Source organism: Pelodiscus sinensis, chromosome 17, assembly GCF_052426305.1.
Source record: "Pelodiscus sinensis isolate ZL-2025 chromosome 17, ASM5242630v1, whole genome shotgun sequence".
Taxonomy (NCBI): Eukaryota; Metazoa; Chordata; order Testudines; family Trionychidae; genus Pelodiscus; species Pelodiscus sinensis.
The window spans coordinates 14,128,836-14,147,191 of record NC_143068.1 but is presented as its reverse complement, the minus strand read 5'-3'; the positions used below and the strand labels follow the sequence as shown (position 1 = coordinate 14,147,191).

General features: G+C 43.2%; 1 protein-coding gene and 1 long non-coding RNA gene across 3 annotated transcripts in view; one reads left to right on the top strand and one right to left on the bottom strand.

Moving 5' to 3' along the window:
- Window positions 1-18,356, bottom strand: part of LOC149523457 (uncharacterized) — a 131,357-nt gene that overhangs the window by 32,413 nt on the left and 80,588 nt on the right. The window lies entirely within an intron of this gene.
- EDN3 (endothelin 3) overlaps window positions 1-18,356 on the top strand; it is a 145,630-nt gene that overhangs the window by 123,362 nt on the left and 3,912 nt on the right. The window lies entirely within an intron of this gene.

Below are 18,356 nucleotides of genomic sequence, written 5' to 3'. Positions count from 1 at the left end.
TCTACTCACAAACTGGTGCTGGTCACATTTTTTAATGGAGTTCACTTTCATCCTAAAATGCTTTTAACAAAGGTTGGAGCTTCAAGCAACTCACTATCCAGTCATGTCTTAACTAGTGAAGGAAGAGCTTTCATTCTAAACCTACAGGACTACATTCCCATACTGTGCATGCAAAGGAGGGTAAACTGCACACACTTACTCACCAGTTATGTCACCCATGAATAAGATGCATGTTTGCAGAAACATTTCTAAAAATGCAGTCACCGCATACACATGGATATCACATACATGAACTAGCACAAATGCAGAAAAAAAGATCATGACAAGTGATGGCAAATAAGTAAGAACTTATCTATACAATCTATAGGTTATATCATGCCATTAATGAGCAATCAGAAATCAATGGAACTACTTGTGTGAGTACTGACAACTTGGCAAGAAAAAATTGTAACTGTTATGCAAGCTTTTTGAACACTCATCCCTTCAAAATGCAAAACTGAGCACTGGCAAGAGGAATAGAATAAACAAGAGTCTCTAGAAAAAAAGGGAAAGTAGATTACATATTAATACTTTTCCCACAGCTATAACTACAAACACCTAGTTCATTTCTAATATTTCCTGTTTTGGAGATATATTTTGTTAACCTTTAAATTGTTCAGCCTACAATGTATGTATGCTAATGCAGCTTTGTTCCTGTTCTCTAATTTGTACCAAAAGGCATTAGATTTAAATAATATATATATACAAGACACCCTTGAAAAATATAGTAATAAAATAACAACATTGTTGCTTCTGTACTAGTAGGATCCAATTAAAACATACCAGTTTTCACTGAAAGTTAACTTAAAACAACAAAGCATACTTCTTTTATAGGTAAATAATAGCTGTGATGTTTTCAGAAAACAATGTAGTCTGAACATTTGGAACATTAGTTCCCTCTACGCTCTTTACTCTTTCTGCACTTAGTTAAAAATTCTGCAACAAACATTAAAAATTCTGTGTGAAATATTTTAAAACTTCAAATATTATTTTTCAATATAAAACAATATAAATCATACTAGTTTCAATTATTTTGGGTCATTTATTTCAAAATTCCTAGACAACAAAAAAGATTCAGAAAAGATTTTGGCAAATAGATTCCTCGATAGGCATATTAATGCAGAACTCTGAGTAATAATTCATTTAAAGTACAATTCAGAACCACATTTCTTGCCCCCCTCAGAAACAGTACAAAGCCTTGGGGGAGCGTGGGGTAATGGACGAGCTGAGGGAAAAGGTAGTAAATAGCTGGGAAGGAGCCCAGGTTTTTCTGGGGGCTGGACAGAGATGGTTAGGGAGCTTCCCTCATGCAGACTCTGGCTGACCTCTAGCCTCTCCTATTCAGTCAGGCACAGCTGTGTATGTCTCTCTATGCTCCTGCATGCATATGTGTCCTTGCATCCCTTCTCCACAGGAGTTCCTCCACTTCTACTCAGATACCTACTTCCTCCAAAGCTATGTGGCCCTGCACCCCCTACCCCTGACCCCACGTGTCTCCATTCCCCCACTCAGTCCCTCATCCCTTCTCCATCACTGTGTGTCTCTGTGCCCGCACTTAGCCACCTCCCTTCCCCCTGTAGCTCCTTATATGGACCCAACCTGCACATCTAGCTCACTGAGGTAGCCCTAGTCAACACTTATGAAAGCTGTAAATAATATCTATAGGTACACTAAAATGTACACATGGGGCAATCGGGAATATGGAAATTCCATATAAACTGGAACTAATCATAGCAATATGCATCTGGATAAAAGATGGCAGAGATTTCATCAAACAAGTCCAGACACAAAGTGCCTACAGCTGCTCCTCGTTCTATATAGTTATATAGCTCTGCATATTATGTTCTTGAGTCTCCCGTTTAGGATTAGTCAGGACATCATAAAAGACTTTTGGCAAGCTGTGAGGGAAAAGATGTATTTAAAACCAACTGAAAGTCTGCAAGTATCGGCAGTACAAAGTGTGGATGGATACAAATAACGTGAGACAAGTTTCTCTATCAAATCCAAGGGCCCAGTGCCATTTTAATTATGTCTAAAATGCACTGAATGAATACCATTTCAGGGATGGATGATACTCCCTCAGCTCCACGTGCAGAAAAAATATCTTGTATTTAGACCTGAGACTGCCAGTATGGAAAGAACTCCAAGTTCCTAAATTTTTGGAAGATACTTTGCAAGTCAACTAACTTTTGCAGCATCCAGAGATGCTTGAACTAGCAGAGCACGGGTGCTGGCCACATCCTCTGGTGTCCTTTATATACAGGGTTTACACAGGTTCACTGACCTTTAGCACCCCTACTACTGTTCTGGCATTCCTGAATAGATGGAGCTATGTGAATCATCCCTCCTGGCAACATGGGCTGCAAAAGTCGAGGGCTTCTGCATGGCTATACTTGTTCATCTGAACATTGCTTCTATATCTGTATGGATGTTAAGAAATTCACATTTTTGGGGGGCTGGATCCCCCCACTTTCCCTGTGGGGGGAATGGGCATGCAAACTTTGTCCCCCTTCCTTCCCATATGAACAACAGAAGATTTTAAAGGAAACACCTCAAGGAAAATCTTGCAGAGTTTTTTTTCTCTCCCTTCCCCTTTCCTGCAGGTCTTCCCCTGGGAAGGCTCAACATACAGTTCTCTAATTATGTAGTAACATAGTAGATATTTTTCAGATATTCTCATTACTAAAAACAATTCAAGTCTGCTTCCTGATTGCAAAATTACAGATTTAAATTAGAGATATTCTGGTTTATCCCATTAAAATGTTAATATGCTGATGTTTTGACTAGAAACTATTAGTTTGGCAGGTTTTTGCCCTAGCTCTAATCAGAGCCAATGATCTGTTGTGACTGATTTACAGTAAACTCATTAGTTTAATATGTTTGTTTTTGTAGTACCTTTATTCACAAGCTAATCACATAATTCTGTTGCAGAAGCAAGTAGCTGAGGTTAGGTAACTGGGAACCAACAATGGAGGTATTTTGTGAGTATGAAACACAGGAAATTAGTAAGATTTGGAGGCTTATTTGCTAGACTCCATTGTTAATATAATTTTTTTCTTGTTTCTCAGACATGGAAGGAGACATGTATAAACCATAATTTCTAAACTGTTACATTACAGGTCAAATTTCAGTGTCACTTATGATAATGTAAGGCTAGCGCTGGCCAGAAAACAAGAATTCTGGTTTGCAAAAAAATATCGAGGTTCTCAAACTTGTTTTAGTTTGGCAGCAGAATGAAAAACAGACCTTCTGAAAGTTCGAATGAAAAAGAGAGACAACCACACCAGAACAGCTAATGGCCCAGTGATCCAGGCATTCATCTGGGATGTGAAAGACCCAGATCAAGTCTGCCAAATTAGGCAGAGCAACATGGCTCATCGACATTTCAGGTGAATGCACCAGCGCCAATCTATAGTCTATCCTGTGGTGGGTCAGAAGCTCACTTCTTTCTTTCCGCTCCAGGTATTTATCCTAGAGCTGAGAAACAGATTTGATGAATTAGCATTTTCCAGTGAAAGAAATGTCATCAAAATTCCCAGTTTCATTAAAAACTTATGTCAAAAAAGCCCTTTATCTGACATTATAGATGAAATGTTCCAGGTTGCTTGTACTATGGGGTATGTAAACATTTAAGGCTTAACTGTTCCAGGTTTCAAGAGAATTGCTTGTACTGAAACGTGTATCAATTTATCCGTGGTACTTTGCGCTTTTAAAAAAAAATTAAATTAAAAGGAAAGAGAATGTCAACATAGTGGTGAAATTCATTCTTAAATCCACCTGAATTATCCAGACTGGAATTTCTCTATTAATACCTAAAGTTATTACTTCTAACACTGTTTAAAGCCATTCACTGCTGTGAGAGTCTAAACAAAATATAGGTTGAACCTCTCTAAACCAGGACTCACGGGTCTGGGAACATCCATGGCCTGTCAGGACCACGGAAGTTCCTGGACCAGACAGCCCCAGCAGCCAGGAGACTGGTGGCAGGAGGGCCAGTGGCTGGGTGTCTTGCTGGGCCAGCGGTACAGTAATTCCTCATTTAACACGTGCCTGCTTAACACGTTTTCGCAATAGCACAATTTTTTTTTTAGGAAACGTTTTTTGAATTACACGACCGTCCCTGAAATAACACGATTTCCCCAGCTGGACCATTGCTGGTGGCTGCACAGGGCTTCCCCTGCCTCCCTGCAAAGCAGTGGAGGGTTCGCCGCTTGCCGTGCCGTTCCCCACTGACTCTCCCTTGCCGGACGCCTTGCCCCCTCTCCTCTGCCCTCGCTTGCAGGCTGGTGGCTGGGTTTCCCCAGCCGGCCGGTTGCTAGTGGCTGCGCAGGGCTTCCCCCGCCACCCTGCAAAGTGGTGGAGGGTTCATCGCTCGCCGCGACGTTCCCCACTGACTCCCCCTCGCCGGACGCATTGCGGGTCCCAGCAGATCCGTCACAAGGGCATACTCCCAACTCAATCCTCCCCCCCTCTCTTCTCCTTCCCTTCCCCAGAGCCAAACACGTCTCCTCCCTGCTGTAACCCAGTCCCCTTTCCCCCCTTAACCTTATGTCCTGGTCCCAACAGACACCACCGCTTGAAACACAACCCCCACTTTTTCCATTATTTTCAATGGGAAAATTGACCCTGCATAACACGTTTTCACTTAATACGATCATTTTCTGAAACATATCTATAGTGTTAAATGAGGAATTACTGTATTGAGGGTGGGAGTCCTGCAGGGGCTGGGAGTCCTCCTGGGCCAGTGGCAGTGGGACCAGTAGCCAGGAGAGAAGCTTGGGAGCGGGAGCCAGCTGCCAGCAGGGAATGCTGGTAATTGGGAGAAATCCAGAAGGTGAGCAACAAAGGATCCAGCGTTGACTTCCTCTGGTCTGGCAAACTTCCTAGCTCAGGGCCAGCCTGGTCCCAAGAGTGCCAGAACAGGGAAGTCCAAATTGAAGAACGGAATAGACCAAGACTTTGTTCTTCAGCAGCAGCAGTTGACCTCAAATTCTGTTGTTAGAAAAGCAACAGGCATCCAGGGTTATGATACTCAGCAGTGCAGCCAACTCTCCTAGACTCACATTTTATCTTGCAATCTCTGGTGTTTTTCTTAAAGCTTCAGCTCCTGGAGTCATCTTATGTAAAAATCTTAGATTTAATTTCCTTTTTAAAAGGAAATTTCTTATTCTTGTGGTTGAAGAAAGAAGCTTAATTATACAAATCCTAAAGGCTCAAAAATACATTGCAAATAATCCATCCATTATTTGTTAAAATCTCATGATATTTGAATGAATAAGACTGACAATATTCTGTATCAAATGTATCCCCTAAAGTACTTTTACTAGCTACCTCTTTGGTTTTCTATTTAGAATTTTATTTGCTTAGTCTCTGTGGTTTTGTTCTATACATTTGCTCAATTTGCTAGTTGTCTGACTTGCACTGTGTGGATCTGATTTTCAGAACACTATATATATTTCCTAAATTGTGAAATATCCTTCCAACAAGTCTATGCTGAGCTGATAGTATCAGCAGCAGCCTGTCAACTGTAGACTGCTACTTTTATTTATTGCAATTTGGATTCTATTATAAATATCAACAAAAGAGCTCAGAAACTGTATTCAAAGGGCAAGAAGTTAAATCCACAGCACTGGAAGTCTGCTAAAGAAATCAAGATTGCTGATTGATATGGAGGCCTTTTTGATCCAGCCTACTTCAAATAGATAGCACTTAAAATAAATGAAATCTGAGCTAGGAAAATGAGAGCGAAACAAGATTATTTTAATAAAGGCAAAATGTCTGGGAGCAGGATTTTTCTGCATCTCATCTGAGACCAAAATAAGCAAGTTACAGGGATTTGCTCTTGAGGTATAGTCAGTGTGGGAAAGAGAGGAAACGTCTCCTCTGATCTAATGGCTAGTAAAATTTGTACTATTCAAAGATTCCTTCCTGTGAAGACGGCTAGTAGAGAACCACAGGTGAATGAGTGTTCCAGTCTGCAAAGGGAGATGACTCTGTCACAGCCACAGTTAAGCTCAAGTTGTTGCAGCTCATGCTTTTGGCGCTGAAGGTCCCAGATTCAAACCCTCCTGCCCCATCTGTAGCCCTAGATAGCACTCAGGACATAGGCGTCACTTAAGTTGCTTTCTTCTTCCCTTTACAGATCTAGGAGTTTACAGATGGAGCACACTGAGACAAAAACCTCTTAGGAGCTTCTCTTAAATCTCTTCTGGACTGTGCAGAAGCTGAGGGTTGCTCAGCTCGTCTCACCAGCCTTATGGGCCAACCTCCCACCCTGCTAAAGGATGTATCAGGGTGGACGGGAGACAGACGGCAGCTCTAGCTTGCATTGAAGAAGACCATTGTAGCCAATGGCAGACTCCAGGATTTGGAAAGGTCATGTAGGAAGGTATCAGGAAGCCACCTGTCACCCACCTCTACTCCTCAGGTGTGCAGAGCTCAGTTCTGGCACACCTGGGGAGCTGGCCCAGTAAGCATCTGGTTTACAGCAGCATAAGTGAGAGGAAATATAGGCCCAATTTGTCTCCACGTGTGCCTGCAGTAGCTACAGTAAGTCTTTCATGGATTTTGTATGTTTTCATCTGGGATTATCAGTTGAGGGGATGTAATGATTTTATTGGGGGTCCACTGATTTCCCAACTAATACCTGGTGGCCGTACAATCTCCTATAGCAACCCAGTGCAAAAAGAAAGAACAATATGATGTTTAAGTCCAGAATAACCAGGATATTAGTTATAGTAAAAATACATTTGAAAAAACAGAGAGACAATGGCAAAAATTGATTCCCTTTTATAGAATATTCCTAAAAAAAGCCCCAATATTTCCCAGATGAAAAAAATCTGGGACTTCTGCTTTCTTCCTTTATGAAGAGACAGTTTACCCCTTAGGCTACATCTAGACTGCAAGCCTCTTTCAACAAAGAGCGTCTAGACTACAACCAGTACTTTAGAAAAAGCGAGCCACTTTTTCGAAAGAGAGCACCCAGGCAGTCTGGATGCTCTTTTTCGAAAAAGCACAGTTTGAATTACATAGCGCCTTTTTTCAAAAGAGCACTTTTGAAAAAAGGCGTTCTTCCTCATAAAACGAGGTTTTCCATGGTCAAAAAAACTGTCGCATTCTTTCAATTTACTTTTGAAAGAACGTGGCAGCAGTCTAGACGCAGGGGAAGTTTTTTCGAAAAAAAGCCACTTTTTTTGAAAAAAGCTGTAGTCTAGACTCACCCTTAGACCAAGAAAATCATCTTTCCTAGATTCCCTTATGGTTATAATTAAGAAAAGCAAATCTCACTCCATCAAAATGTTGGAAGGATCCATTAAACATCTGTCCTACTTTGCAGTTCGAGGTTTTGTTGTATTTTTGGTTATTTGCTCTTTCAAAAAATGAATGTGTGTGTTTCATTGGATTATTACAGTTTATTCTGAGGCAGCTAAGGGAAAGTATTCCATATCTATACTGAGAAGGAAGGGTCAGTGGACTTGAACATGGGCTCAGACTCTTGTGTTTTATCAAATTAATAAAAAAATGCAAACTAAAAAATTGTGAGTGATTCAGACATCAAAAAGCCCAGAATTGGCAACTGGTTAGACTGCAATTTACACCCTGTCATATAATTCCTTGCAAGATCATTAACCTTTAAACTGTGGCTAAAGTAATTTCAATTTCATTAGCCTCCAGAGGACTTAGCTTGGTAAAATGCTTGAACCCCCTCTGGGCTCTTCTATGTAGTTGTAGGGGGGTCCTCCTTTGATCTCCATCTTGAACGCTGCAGGGAGGGCAACAGCCAAGCCATATTTTATGGCTGGCCCATGTGGCATTTTGACTTTGACGAGACCAATGACATGTTTACCCATGAGTTGCATTCCTTAAATCTTTAATTCTGTCTCCCAGTCTGCCTGGTTTAACTCATCTCCTGCGCTCATCCCTGGCTGCCTCTTACTTGGTTTCCCACTGATCTCAATGGGAACTAATCATTTGAAAGATAACTGAGCAGCATTTGACCCAGGTCCCTTATTGGGGTCTTCATCTTTTTCAGTCCTAATTCCTCATCTAGTTCAGTTTAATTAACAAGCAAGAGAGACAACTGTGCACAGCTCTAGAAGCCCTAGCACATCACTGGTATTGTAGCAATACAGGCATGCTATGGTTCCATCTCTCTTTTGGGAGACTAAGTTTAAAGATATTTACAAAATCACTTGTTCTCCTTTTAATTAGGGACATAGCATAGCATTTAAAATGTTAACTGGTTAAACAATATGTTTAACCAGTTAACCACCTGCAGTGCATGATGGTGATCTGGGCTGCGGGTGGGAGGCTGCTCCCGCCAGGCTGGGCGCCAGTTAACCGGTTACCAGTAACGGTGTTGCCTACTAAATAAATGATTAACTGGTTACCCGTTTACATCCCTAATTTTAATATGTCCATATGGGGATTGTTGTGAAAGAAGGAAAGGGAATGATTTGCTTTCATTTATTTACACTTATTACAGAAACATTTAGGCCTTATAGGACACTTTAAGGAACTCCGGAATCTCAAAATCACACATAAAAATAGATATGAATGTTTGTGTGTGTCAGCAGCAACACCTGGACTTGTGCGTAACTGTGATAGCTGTCCATGTTGGCAATGTTCCTTCTAATTTTTTTCCATTCATATGTGGAAGAATTTTTTGTATGCACGCTAAGGCATGTGCAGATGTGCAACTCCAGTAGAAATGCATACTGCTGGCTATGGGCACTTTGCTATTCAGCTGAGCAGCATTTGAATCTCTCATTGGTCAAATGCTCAGTTTATAGGGAACACTTCCAGCTAGGTAGCTATCTGGACTGATACACACATTTGTTAGGAGGGCAGGAAAGACATCCTTACAGTTTAGATACTGGACTAGGACTAAGGAGAGCTTGAATCAAGTCCCAGCTCTGCCACAAATTTCCATGTGATATTGGGCAAATCACTTAATTTCTCTGTGCCTCAGTTCTGTCTCAGAAAAATGGGGATAATATTAATTCTCTACCTCACATGTGTGAGATGAACATAAGCTCAGTTATGTTTGTGAAGCATTCAGCTACAGTGGTGATGGGGGCTACACATGCATTTTGATAGACCGACCAGAAAAAATTAAAAATTATGAATGGTTAATAAAAGGAAAATGGTGAAAATTGTTGCTAAGAAACTGATTCAGAGAGCCAAAGAAAATGATACAAAGAATGGAAAGCACCCAAAAACACACCCCATACACTACCCACAGAAGAAACATAACCTTTCCTGCTAGTTCTGTGATACTGTGATATCTGTCATTGCCATGTCTGCAGACTGATGTCATCAAGCAACTATGGTATCTGAGTAACGGCAGAGGCTTGTACGTTCTGTAACAGACCTCCCCAACCTTTTCCAGACCGCGAGCCTATTTAAAATAGAAATGTTTTGGGACTCCTACACATGCAACCATAAAGAAAGGGAGGGTTGTCACTCCTCCCAGCTTGTGAGCTCACGGTTCATAGTCATTAAGAAAACCCCACAAAGTGAGCGGCTTAGTTTTCAGAGCTAGGGAAGAGTCTTCAGAGCCTGATACAATTCTCCAAACGAAAGCTCCTTGTTGGTGTGTCCCAAATCTTCACGTGGTGGAGCAACAGGTTCTTTAAATTGATATAATGTGCCAGATTTGCCCTTAGAATAATTCAGTGAAGCCTGATGTCTTATCAAGGCCTTATAAAAATGCTATCTAGAATTATTATAGACTACAAAGAAGTCCATTTAAAATCCAAAAATGGCTTTGGAAAAGGAATATATTTTCCCATGTATCAGTCCAAAGCATATGCAGACATGCAGGTTATAAATGAATACCCGATGAAGAATAAAATACCTTAGAATATATGCTTCAATACACCCTGAGGGAAAGTAACGGACATGATGTTTGCATAGCAAACCACACTGCATTGGCTTCAATAAAAACCGCAGAGCCCTCCTAAATAAAAACTGCCAGAGAAATGCAATTTTGATGCAATATCATTAGCCACAACAAACTTCCTTTGCTTAGGAATCAACATAGCTGCATTTTCATGAGAGTATGGAAATCACCCCTCCTCAGATACCTCAGATAGTGTGTCCACATTTTCATAATAATCTGAGCTCTCTCCTTTGAAGTTTCTAGTTGAGTTGGTCTGGCATTGTCAGGGAATGGAAAAGGCTTACTTCCTCTCTGGCAGGCTACCACACTGGCATGGTTGATAGCTAGCTGTTGCCAGTCTGGGGTCCATGCCATTGGAAAGTCCTCATGAAGAAAATGTCATAGCCAATCTCTGGGACATTTGCCACCTAGCAACTTATGACCATGAACAGTCCTCCTTCCACAGGAAGTCAGCAGTGTTTGACAACAGAGAATAGGAGGGACTGGTCTGTGAACTTGAATAAAGGGGGAAAGAGTGGAAGCCAAGAGGGGGACAAAGGGTTTGGCTAGGGTTCTGGGCTAAGCCAGATGGACCATGCTGCAACTTTCTTCTCTCTCTGCTAACCAAGGACTTTCTATGCTGTGTTCCAATTGACTAATAAACCCTTCAGTTTAGACAACGTTGTGCTAACATCACTGCAGAGGCTGTCCAAGGTACGTTGCTCCCATAGTACAAGTTCTCAGGAGGTCTGCCTTTGTGGGACTCTGAATGGAGCTAGCAGTGAGGAGTAGGAGTTAAAGAGGTTAAATTGAGTGTAATCAACTAATCGACAGGTTGATGGATTTTCCATCGACTAGTCGATTGGCTGATAAGCAGGAAGTTGCAGCAGGTTTAGCTCCTGGCTGGGGAGCTAACCACTCTGCCGCTCTGCCTTTTAAATGGATTAAGAGCCTGCTGGCTCTTAATCCATTTAAAAGGCTAAAGTGCAACAGGAAGGACCCAGTGCAAGCCAGGAAAGGTGATTACCAGCTTGCACAGGGTCCCCCCCCCACTGTGCACCAGCCTATATGTATTTAAAAGGCTGGTGTGCTGTGGTGGGATGGGGGGTGGGAACCTTACGTGAGCCAGGAATAAGCTGTCCCAGCTCATGCTGGGTCCCTCCTGTGCTGTGCTTTAGCCTCTTAAATGGATTAAGAGCCTGTCGGATCTTAATACATTTAAAAAGCAGAGGCCCCTCTAGGACTAGGCACAAGCCAGAAATCAGCTGATTCTTGGCTTGCGTCCAGTCCTCACCACAACTCTGCCTCTCCTCTCCCCCACGGAAATGGTGCTGGGGGCAACCAGCTTTTAAGCCAGCTCCCCCGAGCCCCGGCTCCTGCTTTCCCCCTTTGCTGCCTCTGACAGAGGCAGGAAGTGTGGGGGTGGGGGGGGGGGGGGCAGCGACTAGTTGAGGGACTAGTCAACTATCCGATAAGCTTTTTCTTATTGGATAGTTAATTAGTCGCTTACATCCCTACTAGGAGTATTGATGGACCAGTAGGTCTAGCCTAAGGAGGCACTGAAACCACAGGCCTGACCCTCAAGAAAGACCAAGTCCCCTTAGGGGATTTGGCTCACTGAAGGAGTTCTCCCAGAGGCTGTTCCAAAGCAGGGGTCCTAGGGCAGACTCTGTGGATACCTGACAGGGACTATTTATTTTAACCAGAGCCGGCCCAAGCGATAGCCCGGGGCACCCGATTGTAAGGGGTGCTGCATGGTGCTGCCGGGCCAGGCGGGGGTGGGGCTGCACATGCGCTGCGTGCCCGGGGCGCAAGAATGAGCCGTGCACCCAGGGGTGGGGCTGCACATGTGCTGCGCACTCAGGGCACAAGAATGGCTCGGGCCGGCTCTGATTTTAACATTAATTTTCTGAAAGTATTTAAATTTGGGCTTTATGCTGCTCTCTGCTCTTATGCATAGATAAGCCCATCCTATATTTTCCAGGCCATAGTTATTTAAACCAATGAGGCTGGTGCTCTGTGTTAGGAGACATGACTTAGATATGATAGTTTTGCTTCATCCGATGGATTTACCCATGTGAACACTGTATCCTGTGTGTGAGTGCACTCTGAATATATCTTCCTCAAGGAACAAGAAGAATCCACGGGTCAGATTTTTCTCTCAGTTCCACTGGAGTAAATCAGAAATAATTTACATTTAAGTCAATAGAGTTATATAATGAAAACCCAGTGCAATATCAGAATCAGGCCCACTGGCTTTATATTTACAGCAATTATAGAGACTTCTTCAGATGTCTCAGCAAAGCACCTTTCCTTTAAATGTGTACCACAGACAAGAAAAAGACAAGTGGTGATTTGTTTTATAGGCATTAAAATGCAGGCTGGGACAAAATGCTCTTGACCTTAGCACAGAGATCAAGATCTAGCCCAGGGCAAATGTTTACACTGGTGATAACAATCTGAACCATTAGGATTTCAAATTAAAAAGATGACAGATTAAGCAATAGTACAGGAATATTTTTAAGAGTGGAGGTGCTGATCTTCCCCTTTATGACAGAAACTTTGCTTTTCACTGAAACTTTGTCTAATAAGGATGTTAAATATTGGGTAATTGACTAATTGAATAGTTGATGCATTTTGCATTGACTACTCGATTAGTTGATAGGGCACCTCTGCCTTTGAAATGTAGCAACAGGCTGTTGCTACACTTCAAAGGCGATTGTGCAGTGTGGAGCCCAGGGTCAGCTGGGAACTCCCCCGATGATCCTGGGCTCCATGTGACGCTGCTGCTTTGAAATGCCACGGCAGCTTTTCACAGCAGCATTTGTTTATGGGATTGTTGACTAGTGCTTCATATCCCTATTGTCTATACTACCCAGCTTTTAGTCACATGGCTGTGACAACTCAGCTGTGTCACTAAAAGTCAGACAATGTAAAAGCTGTTTGTTGGCACTTTTTGCCGACAAAATACTTCCACCCCCAACAAGTGGAGATACCACCGTGACTGTTTGGAGATTTTTCAACATTGGAGAGGACCCAACAAAAATAAGCATTGCTGGTGAGCATCTTGACTACATTTTAAAAAATTGGGCTTCTTATCTGTCGCAGGCACTTATATGGTCTTCTTCAATTTTACCTTACACATTACAAAGACAGCCTCCCTACCTATTGATAGCCAGATTAGCCATTATTGACTTACAATAAGCTATTTCCTCCTTCCTTATCTCTTGCTCCTTTTACTCTGAGTATGTGCTGTATATAGCACAATGCTGCTTGCCTTCATCCTGATTGGGGCTTAAATTATCATTATGATTTATTATTTGCATAACTGTAGTACTGAGGAGACCCAGTTATTGGACCAGGAAAAGGCTTTTGTGTTAGGCACTGTAGAAACAGAACAAAGAGAGAAGCTCTGCCCCAAAGAGCTTACAAACTATACAGCCACTACAATAAGTACTACCATTGATGCTGGAGTTTATACACATGCATGCACAAACCCCTTTTACAGATTTACAGTACAAAAGGTAGAAAGCAGCACAAGGACAAAGGCTTTTTTCAAACAAAATAGTCACTGGCAGACTTGAGGTTTTAGCTCTATAAAAGGAACTCGTGTGGAAAGTTACCTGTGTGCATACCAGGATTAGGTCTGAAGTTTCTTATTTTTCTAAAATGTTAATTCTCATTAAATTGTAACCAGTGTAACACCTCAAAAGAGGGTTCCACTGTCAGAAAAGATTGCATATACAAGCAGCATTCTTTTAACTCCCATTTTCAGAAGGATTAAAGCCAGAGACAGACAGAACAGGAAATTAAAAACTCGCCCCCTCCCTCCGCAAATTCGTTCAGACTGTGCAGTTAGATCTTCATAAAACAAACAGACAAGGACATCAGCAATTGGAGTTGGGTAATTAAAGTTACATACAGCAGTTCCACTCAACCGCCTGAGTCTGCAATGGGGGGTGGAGCATGACATTAGGAAAAGAAAATACCCACTAGCACCCTGGAAGCCAGGCTGGAATTACATTGCCTGCTATTTAGAAACTCCCTCTCCATTTCTTTTGTCATGTAGCAGTTTGAACCACCACATGCTGCAGGGGCTGGATCCAGGCTAGGGTTCACAGTTCAAGTTTGACAAAGGAAGCTCCCTAAAAATGTGTGTGGGGGCAACAGTGCCTGAACTGTGGCCTTAAGCCCCTACACTGCTCCTTCTCCCTGAAGCCCTGCCCTTGCACCACTCCTCTCAAATGTCTTGCTCCTGTGCCACCTCTTCTCCCCATGATCCCATCCTCCACCCCTTTTCTGCCACTGGTTATTGTTACAGCTGGTAAAAAGTGATGAGGTCATTGCCCCCTGATTCTCCATCCCCTCCCCTACCATTCCAGTGCTCCTAGAATGACCCAGGGCTAAGGCCAAGTCTGAAGGTTCCCAGAACCTCCTAAGTCAGGGCTACTCAACTTTGGAAGCCCCGGAGGCCACAATGATACTCACAGCACATGCCAAGGGCCGCAACTTAAGTGTGGTTGCAGATACATGCAAATATATATGCAAATAGCTTCTTTCACAAATGACCCGGAGCTCCCAGCACCTCCTCCCTGCGGGCTAGAAATGCTGACACCCTGTACCTGTTTGTTCCAGCCAGCCTGTCCACTTGCATCTTTGAATGCTTACCCCGCCTGGGAGGTGGAGTGTGTTGTGGAGCGTGTTCCCAGTTGAGGCCATATTCAAAGGATCCCACCCGCGGGCCGAGCGTTGAGCCCCAAGTAAACCCAAACTGCACTGCAGGCCGCAAACAAGTGGGCCGCATGTTGAATAGCCCTGTCATTTCAACCCGCTCCAAGACAGAAATAGAAACCAGGGCCCCTTCCAGTTTTGGATGTAACCTGGAGGAGAAACCCATTAAGCTGGATTTTAGAAATAGTTCAGCTTTTATGGATATCTTTCCATTTTAATGATTTTTAAAGATGGTTGTCCCATTCCTCAAAATCCCCATAAAGCTGATACTAAATGTTACTTTGATACAAAGAACAGATCTTCACCATGATTAAATCACATTTATGCTTCTCCAGAACAAAACTCCTCTTGACTTCAAAGTAGAACCAGACTTTTACCCCAGTGGTTCAGTGGAGACAGTGGCTTATACCATCTACCTCTCCCATCTTCTACCCCCATGGCATACACCCTGGCTACATCTACACTGTGCTGTTTTGCGCAAGAAATATGCTAATGAGGTGAAGCGTGGAATATTGCTGTGCCTCATTTGCATAATTAATGAGCGGCTACTTTTTGCGCAAGAGCTAATCTTCTGTATTTTTTTTTAAGGAAGAACAGCTCTTGCACAGGAGGTTTTTGCATAAAAAGCGGCCACGCATTAATTATGCAAATAAGTTGCGGCAATATTCCATGCTTCACCTCATCTGCATATTTCTTGCGCAAAACAGTGCAGTGTAGACGTAGCCCCTATGTAGAAAGAGGCAAAAAGAGAGTGGAAAGGAGTGGGCTTGGAAAGTTCATAGACTGGCAGAATAGTTCTTATGGGTCCATGGTCTTACACAAGTGCAGGAACTGACTCTCAAAGCCCCAGGGAAATCAGAGGATGTCTTAGCTCTGGTCTACACTAGGGAGTTGTTTTGAAATAACTCCCGATTTCGAAATAACAAGCAGAATGCCCACACTACCAACTCTGTTATTTCAAAATAGCTAGCCCTTTATTTTGAAATAATACCTCCTTCTTTCCACGAGTAATAATGCTTATTTCAAAATAGTTATTTTGAAACAGCAATAGTGTGGACACTCCACGGCTACTATTTCAAAATAACTATTCCCCAGAGTCAAAGTAATCACTTCCCAGTGCTGTCTGGGGGTCTACGTTGAGGTAGAGCATACACTTTAAAGAAGCCAGCCTTGGACTAATTTTGAGGCTTCCCTGTAGTGTGGACCACAGGATTTCGAAATAGATATTTTGGGAGTTATTATTTCAAAAGAAGTTATTTTGAAATAATATCCTAGTGTAGACATGCTCTTAGTGAGCTATGGCCAAACTAAAGACTTGGGTCTGAATAGTCAAGCTATTAGTCACTGCAGCAAAAAAGTCTCTAAAAGCAGCACTCAGGAGTTGGGGCTGTTGAGATTATGAGGAAGAGTTCTAATAGCGAAGAGATAATGTAACATCAACAGGCAGAACCGAACCTGGGTCCCCTGGAGCTTAGTGCATGAGCTTCTACAACTTGAGCTAAAAGTCAACTGTCTCTTAGCTAAGGCTGTAGAGCCAAGTCTTTCTTTCTTTCTCTGTAAGAGGTCGAGTAGCCATTACACGGAACAGGCCAGAGCATCGAGTAGGTGTGTGGGTAACAATAACGCACTGGTACAGAACTTTAAGAAACAATATATCTGCTAGCACTCATCAGCGCCCAGTGTCAAGAGGATGTGCCTGGGGACATAGCTTCACATCTCCCTAACAAAATTAATGCCTCAGTTAGCATGCATGCCTATCACTGCAGTAAGGTGACTGGGGCCCCTAGTAACACATCCACTATTCACATAGACACTGCCAGCATTTTAATAAAACCTGCTTCTCTCTTTCAAGGGGTTGAAAAGATAATGATGAAAATTGCCTCTAGCATCTTTAACTAGAATTAAGATTTCTATCCTCCTTTGCCCCTGTCAAGCAAGAAAAGCAGCTTCTCCTTTGGCTCCCACTGCCTCTGTCTGGGGCAAACAAACAAAATCCGGTGCATCATTGAAGAAAACATTGTTTCTGGTTGACCCTGAACAACAGAGTGAGAAATTAAAGCAACTTGATTGAAATAAGTATCCTCCTGACCAGACAAACAAACAAGCCATCTTCAGATGGGCTGGAAGCAAGACATGTAATAGCAGGATGGAATGGAGGGGGTGTGTGTGAGGGGGGAAAGTGTGTCAGAATTTTTTTTAGAGGCAGCAGGGCTGAAAATAGAGGTACTTCTGTGCTCTCTGCGTTTGAAGGCAATAACAACAAGCACCTGGTTTCCACCACAAATACTCCCAGTATAAAAACTGCACCGGCACCCCTGTTCAGATGAGAGTTAGTGGAGCGGGAGTAGTTAATATATATTCTGTCAGGAGACACATGCGGGTTTTAACAACAGTATTTAAAACCCACAGGAAGGGGTTTCCAGCCTTGTGCTTTCCTCGTGGACAGGACAAGGCAAAACAGTACAGCCCACACAGTGGTATTGTCTCAAGACACAAAGATTAGTAGGGAGATATTTAAAGCAAGGTTTCCTACCTTCTTTTTACTTCTTCTTGCCTCTCTCATGACTCTTCTCTCTTCTGCAACATATGATGATAAAAACTTATCTCCTACTACTACCTCCTGCTTCTTCATGTTAATATTCCCATTCCACACAAAAGAGAGTCAGGGCTTAAATCTCACACTGAGAAATGAGAGTAGTTAAAGCAAACCCATCTGTCTGCTGGCTTCCCCTGTTGTCTGTCTATATAGAAAATAGACACTTGAAAATATTATCACAATATTATAGCAACAGAAATAGGGTTTCACGAATCAAGGCACTGGTGCTATTACAAGGACACTGCCGTCAATGAAGTTATGTCTCAAATACAAGCGATTACTGAACTGAGCTGTGAGAATAATGAGTTTTTTTGGTTTTCTGGCAATGCTTTCTGAGTATGCATGTTTGTACGCACACACACACATGGACGGATGGTAGCACTTCCTTGTGGACACCACCTGTATGACGGGAAGGGTTCTTCTGTCAGTTTAGGTATGTACTTCACCAACAGGCAAATAGGTAGATCAGGGTGGGCAAACTTTTTGGCCTGAGGTCCACATCGGGTACAAAAATTGTATTGAGGGCCAGGTACAGAAAGCTGGAGGAGGCAGGGCCTCCCCAAACAGCAAGGTGTGACCCAATGCCCCCTCCATCCAATGCCCGTGACCCCTGAGACTCCTGCCCCTATCCAGTCCCCCTCTCCACCTCTTGACTGCCCCTCTGAGACCCATGCCCCCATTCAAACCCCTTGCTCTATGCCCCCTGATTTCCCCCTGGGTCTCTGCCCCCATGCAACGTTCCCCCCGCTCCCTATCTTCTGACTTCCCCCCCAAGACCCTTGCTCCCTATCCAACCTCCTTGCTCCCTGACTCCTCACCAAAGTACCAGGAGCAGTGGGGCCGGTGGCACTTGCAGCCATGACACCCAGAGCACGAGCTGGCAGCATGGCAATGCACTGCACAGGCCCTGGGGGCGCAGAGGCTAAGAGGGAAGGTGGATGGAAGGGGAGAGGGTGGGGACTAGGTGCCCCTGCTCACCACTCTGTGCAGGAGTTGGGCCAGGCCACTGCTTCCTGGAGCTCCCATTGGCTGGGAACAGCAAACCATGGACACTGGAAGCTGCAGGTGGCTGTGCCTGTGGATGCTCAGGTAAACAAATTGCCAGCA